General features: G+C 42.7%; 1 protein-coding gene and 1 long non-coding RNA gene across 4 annotated transcripts in view; one reads left to right on the forward strand and one right to left on the reverse strand.

Annotated features, from left to right (window-relative positions):
• grid1b (glutamate receptor, ionotropic, delta 1b) overlaps positions 1–18424 on the forward strand; it is a 669588-nt gene that overhangs the window by 303396 nt on the left and 347768 nt on the right. The gene's annotated exons all lie outside the window — the stretch shown is intronic.
• On the reverse strand, positions 301–9816 carry LOC118494246. The gene is made up of 4 exons (XR_004896361.1): positions 9807–9816; positions 3209–3216; positions 756–758; positions 301–444 (listed from the first exon to the last, which is right to left on the reverse strand). It is a non-coding gene; the product is annotated as an uncharacterized LOC118494246 (long non-coding RNA).

Here is an 18424-nt window from a genome sequence, read left to right on the forward strand (position 1 = left end):
CCTGTCTTGGTCTTGACTTGGTCTCACCCTGTCTTGGTCTTGACTTGGTGTCACTCTGTCTTGGTCTTGGTCTTGATCTTGGTCTTGACTTTGTCTCGCCCTGTCTTGGTCTTGGTCTTGACTCTGTCTCGCCCTGTCTTGGTCTTGACTTGGTGTCACCCTGTCTTGGTCTTGGTCTTGATCTTGGTCTTGACTTTGTCTCGCCCTATCTTGGTCTTGGTCTTGACTCTGTCTCACCCTGTCTTGGTCTTGACTCGGTCTCACCCGGTCTTGGTCTTGACTCTGTCTCACCCTGTCTTGGTCTTGACTCGGTCTCACCCTGTCTTGGTCTTGACTTGGTCTCACCCTGTCTTGGTCTTGACTCGGTCTCACCCGGTCTTGGTCTTCGTCTTGACTCGGTCTTGGTCTTGATTCGGTCTCACCCGGTCTTGGTCTTGGTCTTGACTTGGTCTCAAACCCTCAAAATCTCGGTCTGGTCTTGGTCTGGATCCACTCTGGTCTTGGTGATGACTTGGTCTCGGTTTAGGTGGTCTGGACTGAAACACAGGCCGCTGGTTGTCATTTCTACCATCAGATCAACCTTTTCTGCAGCGCACATTCATCTTTCATCCGAGCGTCGTCATGGATTCCCGCTCGCGTCTCATCTCAGATGAGAAACAAGGCTGTTGACTGCAGAACAGAGGGAGACTTTGGCCTTCTATTTAACCGGTTGATATCATGCAGAGGCTATTTGGTCTAAACATCTGAGAGAACACTTCCTTTGAATTGTTGCCCTCCTGTTCCTGGTTATACAGGGGCTACAATTATTGTATTTCTCCACAGAAAAGAAGGCCTGACATTTATCAGCTGCCACCTGCTGAATTATGCTTCACAGCTCATACAGAAAACAGGAAATGTGTGTTTTTCTTATGTATTAATATGACCCATCGCTGTTTCCAAGACAGCGAACGCATATATGCCTTTTTTCATTTTCCTTTTCTCTGCGGCCGACATCAGATGTGATAAACAACTCCAATGTGGCCCTCTCTTTGTTCCTCTTTATCATCTCAATAAAAAACACGACAAAGAAGAAAACAGATAGGGACGGAATTGGCTTTTCGGGACCTCAAGCTGAACCCCTTCCACCCCCGTGGTCTGTTATCTCTTTTTTGTAAAAACAAATATATTCCTGTTCAAGTCATTTCTCCCCGTTAGCATTTCTCCAGGCTTTGCCATTTTTATGTTTTTATTTTTTTTCAAACTGGGCGAAGAAGAGGGTGAAAGTGGCCGTCTGTGGCGCGGAACAAAAAGAAGGATTTACAGTCAGATCGGTTAAAGAGGCTGTGTTGTAATTATCCTAATGGCTCCTATAATGGAATATTTAAAACACAGCCAGATGCAGCATGTATGGACCTCTCTGTGCTTCGATTCCCAGAGCACATGTCTCTGGCCTCTGATAAGAAGAGGGGGTTTTAATGTCATTTTGGAGTGGCTCGATTCCATTTCATTTACTACAGACTGTAAAAAAAGTGTTTTTCATAAAAAAAGATGCACTAGAGCCACCCACACATGCATCTGCGTATTTATTCACTCCATCGCTCATTAAATCAACTTGTGCCGTCATTTTTATGCACTCCCTCCATCACTCATTAGATCATTCATTCCTTAATGCACGCCCAGCGTCTGCTAGTGAACTTGTCATATGACAAACGTAAACATGTCTTGTGACAGCTGATTGGTGGACTTGAATGATCTTGATCAGAATTTTTTTTTGGAGTGGCTTAATTCTGTTTAGTTTACTACAAACTGAAAGAAAAGACTATTTTTCATTCAAACAGTTCAGAAAAATGCAGACATATATAAATATATATATATATATTTATATATGTATGCATTTTTATTACTTTTTATTTCTAACCCTATACAGAATTATATATATATCTATATATATATATATATAGATATATATATCTATATATATAGATAGATAGATATAAATATATCTATCTATCTATATATCTATATATATATATATCTATATATATATATATATATATATATAGATATATTTATATCTATCGATCTATCTATATATATATATATATATAGATAGATATAAATATATCTATCTATATATATATATAGATATAGATAATTCTGTCTGTTTGCCAGATTGCAGATTGTTTGTTTGAAAATCTACGCGACCTTCATACATTCTGTTCTGTCCTTAAAAAAACAAAAAAACCTGAATGTGAAGAGCGACGCTGAAGCGTGGATTGATTTGGCTGTTGTGATTGGACGGAGCGCTCCGGCCTCTAATGGAGCCAAATGAGGTTTCTGAGCCCCGTCCTGCAGTAATGGATGGAAATGAGGCAGGAAGCCACGACGGCGGCTCAGACCTCATCTGGCTGTCTGACACCCCAGCCAGCACCTAGCACTCTGCTAATGGATCTGTGTGTGTGTGTGTGTGTGTGTGCGTGTGCGTGTGCGTGTGCGTGCGTGTGTGTGTGTGTGTGTGTGTGATACTGACTGCAACAGTTTAGTTTGTGCAGTTGGAAAGCTCAAACAGGCAGAAACAATATATTTTCTTAGACACACACACACACACACACACACACTCACTCACAGACACACACATACACACACACACACTGTTTTGTCCTCATCATCAGGGCCATTCTTCAGAAATTCCGCTGATTTTAAACTAAAAATAGATAAATAATTATTTATAAAACTCTAATAAATAAAACTCAAAATGTTAACTCATCACCACAAACTGAAAAGCATTACCCTAATTTCCGTAGATTTTCATTTTCACTGATAGCGCCCCACTTGTTGCGTCGCCTGTCAAACTGCCCCTCCACCTGCCTGCTCTCCTCTCGTTGAAAATTAATTACAAGGCTCTCTCGCCCTCCATCTCCAGTTCAGGAACAAACCCACAATTCACTGTGGTTCTCTCTCTCTCTCTCTCTCTCTCTGTCTCTGTCTATCTCTCCTTCTCTCTGTCTCTCTCCCTCTCTCTCTCTCTCTCTCTCTCACCCGTCACATATGTTAAATCACCAACAATATTCGCTGCGTAGCGTCCTCATTTATCCGCGGCGTGTCGTGCAGATTGGCTCGGCAGTTGATCAAAAAGCCCAATCACCAGGAAGACACACTGAACTCTGCCTCCATACATTTTCTAATTAATATTTTGCTAATTAGACACCAAAGTGCATGTCATCCAGACTGTCTCGTCTCCAGACTGCAGTAGAGTTTGAAATGATGCTCTTCTGCTGACAGTGAAAACAACAACAGTGAGGACGTGTGAAGGTGTCGGCTGGCTGTCACTCTGTCACTGCTGTCACAACATCACTCTGCTCTGAAGAGTTCCTGACTTCACCCAGCGGGCTGCCAAGTTTGGAGTTTATTCATATTTTCCTTGATGTTGAAAGCCAACATGAGAGAATGCTGTAAGTATCTAATTATAGGAATTAGGTTCATCAGTTTTGAAATAGAGTGTAGGCCTATTTTCTTTCATTTTAATAGAAGATATCACCTTATAAACCTTTGGAAAAGCAAAAAAACAAGGTTTATTGATGGTTTACAGTAGCCTAGAAATCTAAACGCACCCTATTAAAATGCAATCTAAATGTAATTTGCAGCCAGGGTCAGTGTAGCATCTCTCCGTTGGCTTGCGAGTGTTACGGTACGATGGCAGACCCAAATGTGTTTCAAAAGCGTTCATGCCACCTCGGAATAACAGGGACCGTCCCCGTGATTACGTTGTTTTTCCGACTACCAGCGTTCACATGGTTAGGATGGTCGGGATGCGTGTTCTTCTTCTTCTGTTATATTGGCGTTTGGCATAACAACTTGTTGCATGACTGCCACCAACTGAGAGAGCATCAGGTGTGTGAAAACCTGGTGAAAACATGGAGGCCACAATAATTTGCTGCTGTTTTCTTATGCGAGCATACAAACAGCACATCGTCAGGTGTTTGTGTTATCTGCAGGACAACGGACAGGAAAGGACACGGATAAGGTGTTGTTTTTTTTTATACATAGGCCTATTTTTGAATAATTTGAAACATGTTATGTCTGTGTATGTTTCTCAGCAGAGGCGTTTGTGCACAATAAATAAGTTTATTGCCATTGAAATATGTTCAGTGAACCAAAGTCGCCTACATCAAACGTCAGTTGTCAACAACGCGTCACCAACTGGGAAACTCGGTTAGCAAAATCTGGCCTGAGTTTCCCACCTCTGATTCCCACAGGAAGGGACGTGAATGATGACGTTTTCACTCGGAAAAACGTTTTTCCGATGTCCATGAACGCACGGTAAGGCAAAAGTCAAATAACAGTAGAGAACAAACAAGGTAAATAACGCTGGAGAGAGTGACACGAAGTACAACTACAATCTGGCAGAGGTTGAGTGGACACTGGGAGAATATATGCAGCGGGAACTGGGGATGACGATAACTAACAGGTGATGCACATTAGGGATAGGAAGGTAATCACACAGGCGGGAGAACACACAAAGAGGGGAAGACAAGTGACCTGTAATGACAACAAACTGGAATCGGCTTTGGCTGCGACTCTAGAAGACTTGGAGTTCAGCTTTTCTTTGAGAAAAGAACAAAGAACGGCACTGAAGTCATTCTTAAAAAAGGAAGATGTGTTCAGAGTTTAAAGTTGAATCTACCAACTAGCGTTGCTCTGGTTGGTTGTAGAGCTATCCTATTGCATGCAGAGGAAATTTGAAAGACCCGCCCATTGGATTGAGCCCAGCCAATGGTGAGTTCCCAGACCCAACATTTGGATGTAGGTCTGGCTTGTCAGGCTAGGTTTACACTGACACATTTCGTATAGTTAACTTTGTATTGTAGTATTTCTACAGTTTACCTTGCAATCGTCATGACCAAAGGTGAAATGATTGCTGCTGTGATAACTTTTCCAGAGTTGTGAAATCTTGTGTGCAAGTAGTAGGCTACAAACCGCTGTGTGGTGTTTTGGCAGTTCATTAGCCCCCAAAAAACACAGATCTGTTCAAAATATTTAGGCAGCGGCCTCTAGAGGCTGTAGTAGGAAGTCAGATGACGTAGTATAAAGAATGACAAAAGCTACGTCCCAATTCAGGGGCTGCATCCTTCGAAGTCTATCGGCCGCAGCCTTCGAAGGCTGATAACGCCCATTCAATCTAGTGATTACATTCAAAATGAGTGACTGATATCAGTCCCAACGCCCTCTTGGGGTTCACACATTTTGTGGCTGAGTAAAGTTCCCTTTAAAACAAGACAACACAGGTTGACTTTTAACAAAAGCGTGGTCTTCTACAAGCAAACTACACCCATAGAAAACGTGTAAAACTTTACAGCATGTCCAAGTTTTCTGTTGTCATAGTCCCTTCCAGACAGTTTTTTGTTTCTTTCCCCAAACTGTCATTAATACCAATCTAAGCTGAAATGAAAGTTGGGGGGACCGAAGTATCGATTTGACCTGATGAGTCCGCAGACACAAACACAGGAGAAAAATGGCTCTGAGAGGATTTATTACAGCTGCCAGAGTATGTCTGTTCGTCCTTCACGTTGTTTCCTTCTTCCTTCCTGCAGCGACTGCGACTGGCTGCTTGTTGCTTTGATTTACGTGTCCAGGTGCTTCGGACTGCACACACACACACACACACACACACACACACACACATACACACACACACACACACGCTGTGCCTGCTGATTGTATGCAGATGATTGGAGAGGTTGTATTTTTGAATCACTGCTGGCACAAAAGTCTGTCTGTCGCTCTGTAACAAGTCTTGCGTGAAGGAGATATGAGTGCGGACATCCGCTGGCATAGAAAATAAATGCAATCATATGAGGAAATTGTACACACACACACACACACACACACACACACACACACACATTTCGTACACAAACACAGCACTTAAATTCCTGTTATGCTCCCCATCACTCTGTCCTACTGTCCTCTCTCTTTTCTGTTTACTTCTCTCTCGCACACACACTTACACACTTGTGCTGCACCTAAATGAAAATTCAAACTAGAAAGAGTCATAACCGACCTTGTTTGCAGTTGCAGTTGTCCTGGAAGCAGTTGTACAGGCATCGTTTCACACTGGTGGCCTACGGGAAAAACGTTTTTTGGGCCACAGTGAGATTTGTAGGTTGCAGTACCGTTGCGTGCATATCAGTGACTACTGTAAAAAAAATAGCTGCAAGGCTGAGCGCTCTTCTTAGGGACCTGATAATAAATGTCGGAAAAAAATGTAAACAAATAAAAGTAAACAGAAACAAGTTTAAAAAAAAGAGGCAAGATCTTAAACAAAACCTCAAAAAAAAGTCAAAAACGTTGAAACCGTCAAAAGTGTAAAAAAGAATTCGAAAAAAGCGTCCATCACCAACTCAGTTCTTGATTGGCAGCTGGCACAATCAATCATTCTCTGATGGGGGGCACGAGAACGATGATGTCACTCATGACACGATGAACGGTGAAGTAGGTTGTCATAATTTACTTGCCCAACATGACGTTTTAGTTGCCCCGGGCCATCGGGCAACACTTATTGTTGAACCGTTGTAGAAATATTTTATTAACAAAATGTGTGTATGTGCTCGTTGCAAAAACAGCTGTGTTGGTCATTGAGGAAGTGGTTAAAAGTACTCCGGGTGACCTCTGATGCACAGAAGGTTAAGCTTAAGTCATGAAAATAGTTTATGCTTTTATGGCATAGAGGTGCATTGTTTGAAGGTTGCAAGAGCAGACGAGAAGTTGCACCACACAGAGGCCCCGACCTTGGCGTGTGTGTGTGTGCGTGTGTGTGTGTGTGTGTGTGTGTGTGTGTGTGTGTGTGTGTGTGTAAGAGAGCTGACACACTGAGCCGATTATCGGCCGTCGGACAGTCTGGCGAGGTCGGTGACTTGAGTCTGTTCGGTGTGTCCCGTGCCGTCATCCGTTGGAGGAGCCGTCGGCCTTCATTTTGGCCGACCTGACATATTCAGTCAGAGACAGGACAGTCGGGACTCACCCGGAAATGGCGAGCGGATGAGCCTCTCAAAATCTGACAAAAATCTTTTAAACTGACCTTTGTTGATCTGAAATGAAGACAGATTCAGCAACTGCACGGCCTATTTCTCTCTTAAAATGTTTTCAGAAACACGTTTCGGTGAACTATTTTAGTACAATATGAGATCGTATTCTGAACGAGCCGCCATGACAGTCTGGCTGTGAATTTCCGGAGAAAAAAGACCCACGTGACACGTTCGTCCAATCAGCTGCCGGTTTTCATTTTCTGGGAAACAATACAGAGAAGCACCGCCTGCTGCTATGGAGACGTATTACATTTTGCGCACGCGCAGAGCGTATGCTCAAGTCGGCGTCTCTTCAGTGTGTTTTGAGGCATTATTTTGGACCTTGGGGACCCGACTGATTGGTCCGACTGGCTTTTCTGCCGACGGTCGGCCGTCTGGTTGGTGTGTAAGCACCTTAAGATAAAGGATGGCTACCCGAACCGAGCCCGTCGGGACCCGACAGATATTTAGAAATGATGTTCGGGTTCGGTTCGGGCTCGGTCACATTAAATTTAAAAACAGCTTATTATGTAGGTGCGCTCCTGTGTTAACGTGCGCTTGTTGGCTGGTGTGAGCTGATGCGCTCATCTGTTGACATTTCTAAAATGCCTTCCTACAGTTGCTTAATAAAAGCGGGCTTTCCGCACAAACAGACGTACATGTGTCATTAGTATGAGAAAAATAAGGAAATTTTAACTGTGTCTGGCTCGGGTCGGGCTCGGACATGAATATCTTAATGCCTGTCGGGCTCGGGCCGGGTTCGGTTACGGCTCTGTCGGAGGCGGGCCGGGCTCGGACAGAAAAATGCGGCCCGATCCGCACTCTAGTGTAAGAGTTTCTGCCTAAGAAACTAGAAGACACCCCACCTGTGAGGATAGGATAAAAGCTTGAGGGAGAATACAGATCAGGGTTAATTTTCAAACGAGATCTTGGTGGACCAGCTCTGACTTCATGTCTGTTGCTAGGGAAACTTAGTCTCTGTTTGGGAACCCACAGCTGTGTTGTAACTCTTATGCTGCACTCAGTAAACTTTGCTTAACTGAAGTCTTCGTCTCAGATTCATCCTTGTGTTCTGGTAAACTTAAGTCCGATGTAAGAAGGCGTGGGAATTAATAAATCGGAGTCAGATTTGACAGGCCTTAGGGCCTTATTTAGACATAATTCCCTCTACACCGTGCACAGTTATTAAAGGTGTGTTGTTCACTGTGTGAGTGTTGAGGGGAGGACAACATTCAATCATGTTTTTTTTTTTTGTAACAGCACAGCAGTTTCAAAGCTCTAACTCCTCATTTGCATATAAAGACATTAAGCTGAAATCTCTTAATGAGAACAGATCAGGTTAGAGTTTTTATGAGCTTTTAATGGAAACACTAACAACACTTCTGTGCTGCATTTAAAGCTGCATGCTTCAGGGCTGAAGGTACATTCTAATAAACCCAGTAATGATCCTTGGTTTCTATATTCTGTTATCAGGCTCTTGTAGGTAACTTGCTAACATCCTGGTTTGGGCCATACCTTTATGGCTATAATCCTATCTCTCCTCTCTTTCCTCTCTCTCCTCTCCTCTCTCTCCTCTCTCCTCTCTCCTATCTCCTATCTTTCCTCTCTCTCCTCTCTCCTCTCTCTCCTATCTTTCCTCTCTCCTATCTTTCCTCTCTCTCCTATCTTTCCTCTCTCCTATGTTTCCTCTCTCTCCTCTCTCCTCTCTCTCCTCTCTCCTATCTTTCCTCTCTCCTATCTTTCCTCTCTCTCCTCTCTCTCTCTCTCTCTCTCCTCTTTCTCCTCTCTTTCCTCTCTCTCCTCTCTTTCCACTATCTCCTCTCTCTCCTCTCTCCTCTCTCCTCTCTCTCTCTCTCTCTCCTCTTTCTCCTCTCTTTCCTCTCTCTCCTCTCTCCTCTCTTTCCACTATCTCCTCTCTCTCCTCTCTCTCCTCTCTTTCCTATCTTTCCTGTCTCTCCTCTCTTTCCTCTTTCTCCTATCTTTTCTCTCCTCTCTTTGCTCTCTTATCTCCTCTCTTTCCTCTTCTCGTCTCTCTCATTTATCTGCTTCTTCTTAACTTCTATCCTCTTTCCTCTTCTCTTGTAGGTAACTTCCCTACTAACATCCTGGTTTGGGCCATACCGTTATCACTGGTATTCTAACGTTGGTCTGGCCCTAAATATATACAGTATATATGTTATCTATATATGTTCGGGCCAGTATTCATTGATATTTTAGCTCTGCTTTCAACCAATATCCACTGATGTTTTCACGCTGCTTCGGTCCAATATTATATTGTATTTTAGCCCTGCTTTCATCTGGTATTCTCTTTTGTCTTTAGCCTTCATTAGCCAGAATATCCACTGATCCAAGATCATAGTTTGATCCAGGATTCTTTGGTCCTGTTAGCCCTGCTTCCCTTTGAATCTTCTCTGGTATTTCTTCCCTGCTTTGGTTCAATATCCACTGAAGTTGTGTTCTATTTTTGGTGAGATATTCACCTGCGTTTTAGCCCAGATTTAGTCCAATATCCACAAATATTGTAGCATATCGTTTGTTATATATTTAGTTGTGTTTTAGCCTTGGTTTGGTCCAATATCCGCTGATGTTGTGTCCTATTATTGGTCAGATATTCAGTTGTGTTTAAGCCCTGATTTGGGCGAATATCCACAAATATCGTAGCTATATTTGGTCTTATATTTGGTTGTGTATTAGCCCACGTTTGGTCCAATATTCTCTAGTGTTTAAGCCCTGATTTGATCAAGTCATCTGTGGTATATCTACCCTGCTTTGGATCCAATATCCACTGAAGTTATGTCCTTTTTTGGGTCCAGTATCCACCAATATTGTAGCCTAGCTTTGCTCTTATATTCAATTGTGTTTTAGCCCACATTTGGTCCAATATCCACCAATATTGTAGCATATAGTTGGTTATATATTTAGTTGTGTTTTAGCCTTGGTTTAGTCCAATATCCACTGATGTGGTGCCCTATTATTGGTCAGATATTCTGTTGTGTTTAAGCCCTGTTTTGGGCCAAGTTATATCTGTTTTTCGGGTCTAATATTCACTTGTGTTTTAGCTCAGATTTTGTCCAATATCCACAAATATTGTAGCATATAGTTGGTTGTATATTTAGTTGTGTTTAAGCCCTGATTTGGGCCAATATCAACAAATACCGTAGCCTATCTTTGGTCTAATATGTGTATTAATAATATGTATTAGCCCTGATTTGATCAAATCATCTGTGGTATATCTACCCTGCTTTAGTCCAATATCCTCTTGCGTTTTCAGACCTGCTTTGATCAAATTTTCCCCGGTATTTTTGCCGTGCTTTTGTCCAATATCCACTGAAGTCATATGCTCCTTTGGTGTTCTCTACTTCAGATGTGATTTGGTCCAATACCCGCTGATGTCTTAGACCTACTGCTCATTGTGTAATGTCTGTCAAATAGTCTTACACACAGAAATGCATTTATACATTTGCATTTATTTCTCTTTTATTGCCTCATATGGTAACTTTATGTTTTTTTCTATGGGCTTTGGCGCCTTTGTGCACAGCCCTCGGTTTATATGCTGCTGATTGATGCTGACCTTGACTTTACTGCAAACATTAAACACCCCAATCCATCACTGTTCTTATAGCAGTGATGTGATGTTATGTTCTCCTTCAGCTCCATTTTGATGTCAGTGTAATTTCCTGCCGAGTCTATAAGCGCCTGTTGAGATGTCTTTGAGTCGTTCATCTCAGTGTTATCATGTCTTGTCCTTGTTTAAGTGCGTTGAATGTCGCTTTTGCTGGAAATGGCACAGCCCTATACTTCTTTACGCCTGGGTTGAAGTACATTTTTGCAATAACTCCACAGCTGTACGGTTGTACTCATCTTTTTGTTGTTTGATATGAATCCAGTCTGATCTAGATCTGACCAATTAACGTTTGTTATCCAATCAGAAGAACTTGAACCACTTTCGTGAAATTTACAAAAAAATACACTTCGTCTATGTTCTGGCAACGCATTCTCATGAATGGGTTCGTCTGATATCTAAATAAACGCATGCACAACAATTCGTATGATGTCCTACGACATTTGGGCGACTGCCGGCCGGTCACGTGACCGTTAAGTTCAGCTCTTTTACAGTTAAATTTAGCCGAGAAAAGGTGACTGTGAGCCGGGTACAGAGCACCGTGAGGGGGCGGTTGTTTCAGCAGTCTGTATAGTTGAGTTTAGCTGACAAAAGGTGAGCAGCATGCTGCCACGACAGTTAAGTTAAGACACCAAAATGACTTTTCTCCTTAATTTCTCCAGGACATGAACACCTGTTTCCTGGGTGAAAGTCTTGTGTTTTCTCCTTAACTTCTCCAGGACATGAACACCTGTTTCCTGGTGAAAGTCTTGTGTTTTCTCCTTAACTTCTTCAGGACATGAACACCTGTTTCCTGGTGAAAGTCTTGTGTTTTCTCCTTAACATCTTCTGGGAAATAGGGCCCAGTATGTTCTAAGTCTTTCTCCAAATGTAACTACCCCAGTTTGCTTTAAACAACTGAAAACAACAAAACATTATAATGAAACAAATTCCTTTTAAAATGTCTTCTTCGTCTCACACACACACACACACACAGCATTTTTCAAATAAAGTGTCCTCATATGAGAAAGGAAAGCTGTGTCCATATCTTTGCTCATCTTTAAAAAACACGAACAAAACAAAATAAGCTATTTTCAAGTGCAGAATGATGTTCATATTCCTTACAGTGTCAATACATTAAGATGTGGTTGGACATTTTGACATAAACCAACCGGAGATAGAGGCCATGTGATGCTGTTTCTGAGCGTGTATAGCTGATATTTTATTCATCTCTCTATTCCTTTGAGATGCTACAGCCTGTTGAAATGCAACCTCGCTGAAACAGAGCTTATCATATACCAGGAATGATTCGCTGTTGTTTGCATTATTCTTCCATCTCCACGCTGTAAATGTAAATAACCCGCGAAGGACCTTTGCGTCACGCGTTGGAAGCGTGTGCTGTTTTCTCCGCCCTGTGCTTCTTTATCTGTGTGGATATGAAGATCAGTAACCCGGGGAGATGGGAGGGTTTTTACCCAGCGAGCACACACTCGGCTGGGCTGCAGGATCGGCTCAAACAACGTTTGATGCTCCGCTCTCTCTCCTCCCATCAATAATACACGGAGAGATCTTCCCTCCTCGCTGCATGGGAATACTGCTGCTCCGCCTTTCAAATACTCGAGTCCTCTGAGACTTTCACACATCATTCCCTCACCTCTCTTTCCTCTCTCCTCTCTCCTCTCTTTCCTCTCTCCTCTCTTTCCTCTCTCCTCTCTTTCCTCTCTCTCTCTCCTCTCTCCTCTCTTTCCTCTCTCCTCTCTCCTCTCTCCTCTTTCCTCTCTTTCCTGTCTCCTCTCTCTCCTCTCTCCTCTCTTTCCTCTCTCTCTCCTCTCTCCTCTCTCCTCTCTCCTATCTTTCCTCTCTCTCCTCTCTTTGCTCTCCTCTCTCTCTCCTCTCTCCTCTCTCTCCTCTCTCATCTCTCCTATCTTTCCTCTCTCTCCTCTCTTTGCTCTCCTCTCTCTCTCCTCTCTCCTCTCTCTCCTCTCTCCTCTCTCCTCTCTCTCTCCTCTCTCCTCTCTCTCCTCTCTCCTATCTTTCCTCTCTCTCCTCTCTTTGCTCTCCTCTCTCCTCTTTCCTCTCTTTCCTATCTCCTCTCTTTCCTGTCTCCTCTCTCCTCTCTCTCCTCTCTCCTCTTTCCTCTCTTTCCTATCTCCTCTCTCCTCTCTTTCCTGTCTCCTCTCTCCTCTCTCTCCTCTCTCCTCTCTTTCCTGTCTCCTCTCTCCTCTCTCTCCTCTCTTTCCTCTCCTATCTTTCCTCTCTCCTCTCTTTCCTCTCCTATCTTTCCTCTTCTCCTCTCTCATCTGTGTGCTTCTTCTTCACTCCACTCTTTTACAACTTTTCCTCTTCTCTCTTTTCTCTTCTCCACGTCTTGCCTCCATCACCATAGATATAGAACAATAGATATGACATGTAATTCATACTTGCCATTCCAGGATGGAACCACTTGGCGGCCATCTTACCAGGGTTAACTTTTAAATTTTTCTACCAATACATCAATAGTGGTTTTAATTCAAAGTAATGACTGTAAGACAACTGTGCCTTTCTAGAAAGAAACAAAAAATAGAGATTTGGGTGGAATTTTGATTGATATAGCTCCAAGAGAACAAGTAATTTGTTCAATTATAAAGATAATCTCATAATTTTGCATTTATACTGCAGGTAATAATTTTATTTTTTCAATTTTGCCTGAACTTAATATGTAAAAACTGTCTTTGGTATTCTGAATGGCTAATATACATTAAACAATATTTTTTAACGTAGAAATCCTAAACAGATTCAGTATTATGGTCTATAGAGCGGTAGTTACGATAAGACACATGAGAGAAACATCCAACTGTAATTTATTAATACATTTATTTATGTGTGTAGATTTTATCTCAACTTTAAGACCACATTTCCCATCAACCCCGCTACTTCCTGTTTAGTGTTTGTTTTCTTCCTGTCAACCGGCCGGCATGGAGTTAGTTTAGACGATGAGCGGAGTAGTTGAAGAGCCTCGCTAGCTTCAATGAGTTTTTGTTGATAAAGACTATAATGACTTCACCAGAGCTGATGGACTTGTCGCAATTTTCATTGCGCTAACGTTATGTTATGGAGATTACATTTACGATAGTAATGCAGAGACTTTGCTGCTGAAGTAGGAATCCTTTCTGGATTGAAGTTACTTTCCCTCATCAAGACATGGATTATTAAGTTTTAATTTGCTTTACTGAAAGGAAAATGGTGTAAAGGCATGAGGTAAGATGACAACACTAGATGTTAATATATGATGAGTGACAGCAGGATTCAACATGGCTAATGTTTGGGGAGCTAACGTTAGCTGGTGAAAATGTAACGTTAAGTTTACTTTACTCTATGTGTAACGTTACATTTTAACGTACCGTTAGCTTGCTGGATTTGTCTTGAGATATTATAAAATGAGATTTAGGAGTAAAGAAGAGTACTTGTTGTTAACTTTAATTTAACTGAAAACTTAACACAGATTGAGTGAAATCAGCCGCAGCAGTCAATGTAGGGGTAATATTAACGACGTGTTAAAAAAAAACTGTTATAACGTTAACGTTACTAAATGTCTTATTTGAGGTCAAAAATCAATCAACTAAAAAAAATCAATCAACTAAAACAATGTTTGCTGTTCATAAATGCTGTTAAGAGCTAGCTAGCAATCACCAATAACTGACATCTCAGCCGGTCCGTTAACAGTTGCTAGGTAACGTAACTAGCTAGCTAGCTAGTTCACCAACTTTTCTGTATTTATAGTTAAAAACAGAAGAGAAAAAATACTTTATCTACTCCTACTGACATGTGGAAAGTGATGCCAGCCTCCTGGGTCTCTTCGGTCCTTCTGGTAAAGCAGTTAGGTGCTGCACAGCTGATAACCATACTTGCTGCCATAGGTGACAATTGTAAACAGTACCCTAGTAAGATGGCGGACAGTTATGCCATTTGTTATGACGTCATGTCATATCTATTGTTCTATATCTATGTCCATCACTTCCTTTTTCTGCCTCTCCGTCTTTTTCTCCTCCCCTTTTCTCCTCTTGTTTCTTCTCCTTACTCCCACATCTCATCTTCTGTCTTCTTTTCCTTCCTCTCCTCCTCCCATCACTCCTTTATCACATTTTCTCCTCCATCTGCTCCCTTTCTTCCCCACTTCTCCTTATCTCCTATCTCTTTCAATTTCTTCTCTCCCCCTCTTCTCTCCTCTTTCCTCTCTTTTCTCTTTACCCCATTCCCTTCACTCCCTCTTCTCCTGTCCTCCTCTATCGTTTACTATTTGTTCTTTCTCCTCTAACCTCCTCCATCCTCTCTTTCTTCTCCCCCTCCTCCTCCTCATCTACCTCTCTCCCTCACACTGTCCCTCCTCTTCCACTCTCATCCTTTCCTTCTTATCCTATTTTCACTCTCTTGCCCCCTCTAGTTTTCATCTTTCCTTTCATCTCAGTGTATTTCCTCCCATCTTCCCTCCCATCCCCGCTCCTTTTCTCCTTTTCTTCCTCTTCATTCCCTTCCTCCGTCTCTTCTCTGCCACGGATGAAAGAGTGCGTCCTTGATCTGCAGCCTCTCCGCCGGGCCCCTCTATCCCCCAGACGGTGCTCTGTTTCTGGGATGAGACGCTGACCTCTGACCCTCCTCCTGGCTGACGGGAACCACCAGACTGCTCCGCTCCCCGGGGAGTTCACAGAGACGAGAGAGGAGGAATAGAAACAGGAGGAGGCCGGCGACAGGCAGAGATATCCTACAATCGTGTTGGAACACTGAGCCAGGGATTTCAGACTGCATTTGCATTGCTATGTTTTGGTTTAAAATGGAATATCTTCTGCTAAGTCTCCCCCTCTCATTCCCCCTGCTCTGGTGTTTCCCCCTCTCATTCCCCCTGCTCTGGGCAATGAGCAATCTGGGGAATGAGAGGGGGAAACGCCAGAGCAGGGGGAATAAGAGGGGGAAACACCAGAGCAGGGGGAATGAGAGGGGGAAACGTAGCAGAAGATATTCCTTTTTAAACCAAAACAAAATCACATTAGCAATGTAAATGCAGCCTTAGTTCTGCATCTTTTGTGGTCAGCTGTGTGTCTGGACTCCAGCCGAGCATGTTGCCGTTGTTGTTGTTGTTGTTCAGGATGAACTGATTAGTCTCTCTTTTACCATAATTAGCTGATAAATGTAGGTTAGAGAGGTTTCGGTTGGGTCCAAAATGAACTTCTTAGCTCACCTGCCGAAAGCTGGTAACAAACGGATGCACCTGCCAAAAGCAGCTTCCTGCAGCCAAATTCATTTCTCTTCATTTCTCACAGAAGTGTGATCAGATCCTGTGTGAGCCACTCAGTATTGAGACAAGATTTCATGTAAAACATGCTCTCTGTTACAATACAAAAATAGAGCTCAACAGTGAGCGCCCACTTTTTAAACGGCTCCAGTTTTGGAAGTGATTTTCCCCATTCAGTTTCTCCATTGATGTTTCATTAAATGCTGATATATAAAGAGTTTCGAGCCTGGACCAGAGCCAACCAGCTATGAAATGAATTGTGACTGTGAATCATTTGATCCGGTGCAGAAAAAGCATTTTGAAAACGTCATAAAAGCCAAAGGTAAACAACTGTACGGGAACTATCGTAGACTTCAGTGGAAGCAGCTCACTAGCCGTTTGTGGGTTCGTAAACATTTCCGTGGTAACAATGAGCTTCACCATTTAGAGACATCGTTGTTGCGCTTAGGATTGTGGGTAGTGTAGTACTTCTCCATGGCATTGCAAATGATGTTTTTGTTAAACAAAGGTTAATTTCACACGGACTTGAGGCTTCTCTTCATTTCTCACAGAACTGTGATCAGATCCCGTGTGAGCTGCTAAGTAATGAGACAAGATTTCATGTCAAACATGCTCTCTATTACAATACAATCGTTTCCTTTTACACAAAATGTCAAAAGGACCATAGGACCACTGGAGGGAATTTGAAACCATTTCCAACGCTTGCTGGTGCAAATAATAAAGGTATAATATAAAGGTCCGCCATCGTCTTAAGGTTAATCCTTTATTTTATGAATGCATTTAAAAACACCTACAAAAAGACTGACTGTGCAAGATTAACAACGAGCAGACGGGATCTAAAAACATCACTCGCACACAGCTGACGTTGAAAAACTTTGTGGCTTCCCAGATCCTAATTCCTGCATCCCCTTCTCACCTGTGATTCCCTTTCTAACCTCTGAATAGCACACATACACACAGGTGCGCAGGTGACGGAGCGAACGAACCATTCACAGAAACCTACCACACACACACACACACACACACACACACACACACACACACACACACACACACACACAGAGACACACTATACACATTAAACTGGCTACAACAGTCTGTAAAAATAATGGCCGTAGCATCAGTGACGTCACCCGTCTGCTGTTTTGAAGCTGCTAGTTTGCTGGCTTTGCTGGCATTTTGGACTGTCGCCATCTTGTTTTTTTGGAGGCAGAAGTGTGCATTTGACGAGAAGGGGGAGCTGCGGAGGAAGTCGCGGCCAAGCCAGTGTTGCGTATGGTTTCGTGGCGCTTCGCTACGCTAATCGCTAAAAGAGGGAAAGTCACCTATTTTCAACCCTTTTGAAGCGAGTCGTTCAGAAAAGGTTACACCGGTGGGTAAACACAGACCTCCGGTTACTGGAGACATTAATCAACATGCACGGCAGAACAGAAAATCAGCAAACATTCCCATAATTTACCAGCCAACGTTAGTGGTAGCTAGCTAGCTAGCTTAGTTGGCAGAACGCTGAACAAGAATGGGTTGAAAAAAAATGTTTAGGCGACCAAAATGTTCCAGTTAACTTTGCTGAAGTGAAAACACAAAAAGTTTAAGATGAAAACACAGCCAAACACAAGTTGAGGTATATATTAATGCACACAGTGTTAGCATGGTTAGCATCGCTAAGCCTCTGTCGTGATTGACAGGTCCTAAAGCATCCCCTGCTTTATCGTCTGTTTTAAAATAAATGGGACCATCATTTACTAAATGAACATCATGCTGTGTTGAAGAAGACTTCAAAGCAGTGATTGAGACCATAAACTCAGATTCAGATTCCTGCCCTTTCTGTCACTCCCAGTGGTATTTTTTCGCCATTAAAATACAGAAGCTGCACAAACAAGTGTGCCCTCAGATAACCTTTACCACAGTTAAGTTTCTTATGTGTTTATTCCAACCCAAATAACTGCTCTGCAGTGATAGCACATTTTCTCTCAGGCCTGAGCACATCAGACACGAACACCAGCCCACATGTGCACAGAGAAAGGGCCGCTCTGCAGACCCCTGCAGGGCCAATCAAATGTCCCGGTGCTTTCCTTCAGGCCACAGCGTCCACACAACACAACCTCAGTCTATCAGCACGCAATGCTGTGAAGGAGCTCGGTATTGTTAAAGTGAGACACATGATTGTGAAGAGGCTGCTGTTTGTTGGTACCACAGAACAGTAATCTACCAAACAGATGGGCGCCAAGAGCTGCGGCCAAACAAATCCGAAGATCCACAATTACAGTTGGAATTCATTTTGCTGTAGAAACAAGCAACATGCAGCCTCTGGTTGTTTAACACGGAGATAGTCAGTGTCTATTGAATATTTTAAGCTTCAAAAAGTCTGTAAATTGGTTGTCTGAGGGATATGTGCTTGTTTCGGTGGCTGCGACTCAGGGACAAACAAGTCCGGAGGTTTTTATTGTGTGAGCCATCTGCCATTACCTTTAAAACTCTAAAAACTCCACATTAGGTGTCTGCACTTCCACATCA

This window comes from Sander lucioperca, chromosome 22 (genome assembly GCF_008315115.2).
Source record: "Sander lucioperca isolate FBNREF2018 chromosome 22, SLUC_FBN_1.2, whole genome shotgun sequence".
NCBI classification, from domain to species: domain Eukaryota; kingdom Metazoa; phylum Chordata; class Actinopteri; order Perciformes; family Percidae; genus Sander; species Sander lucioperca.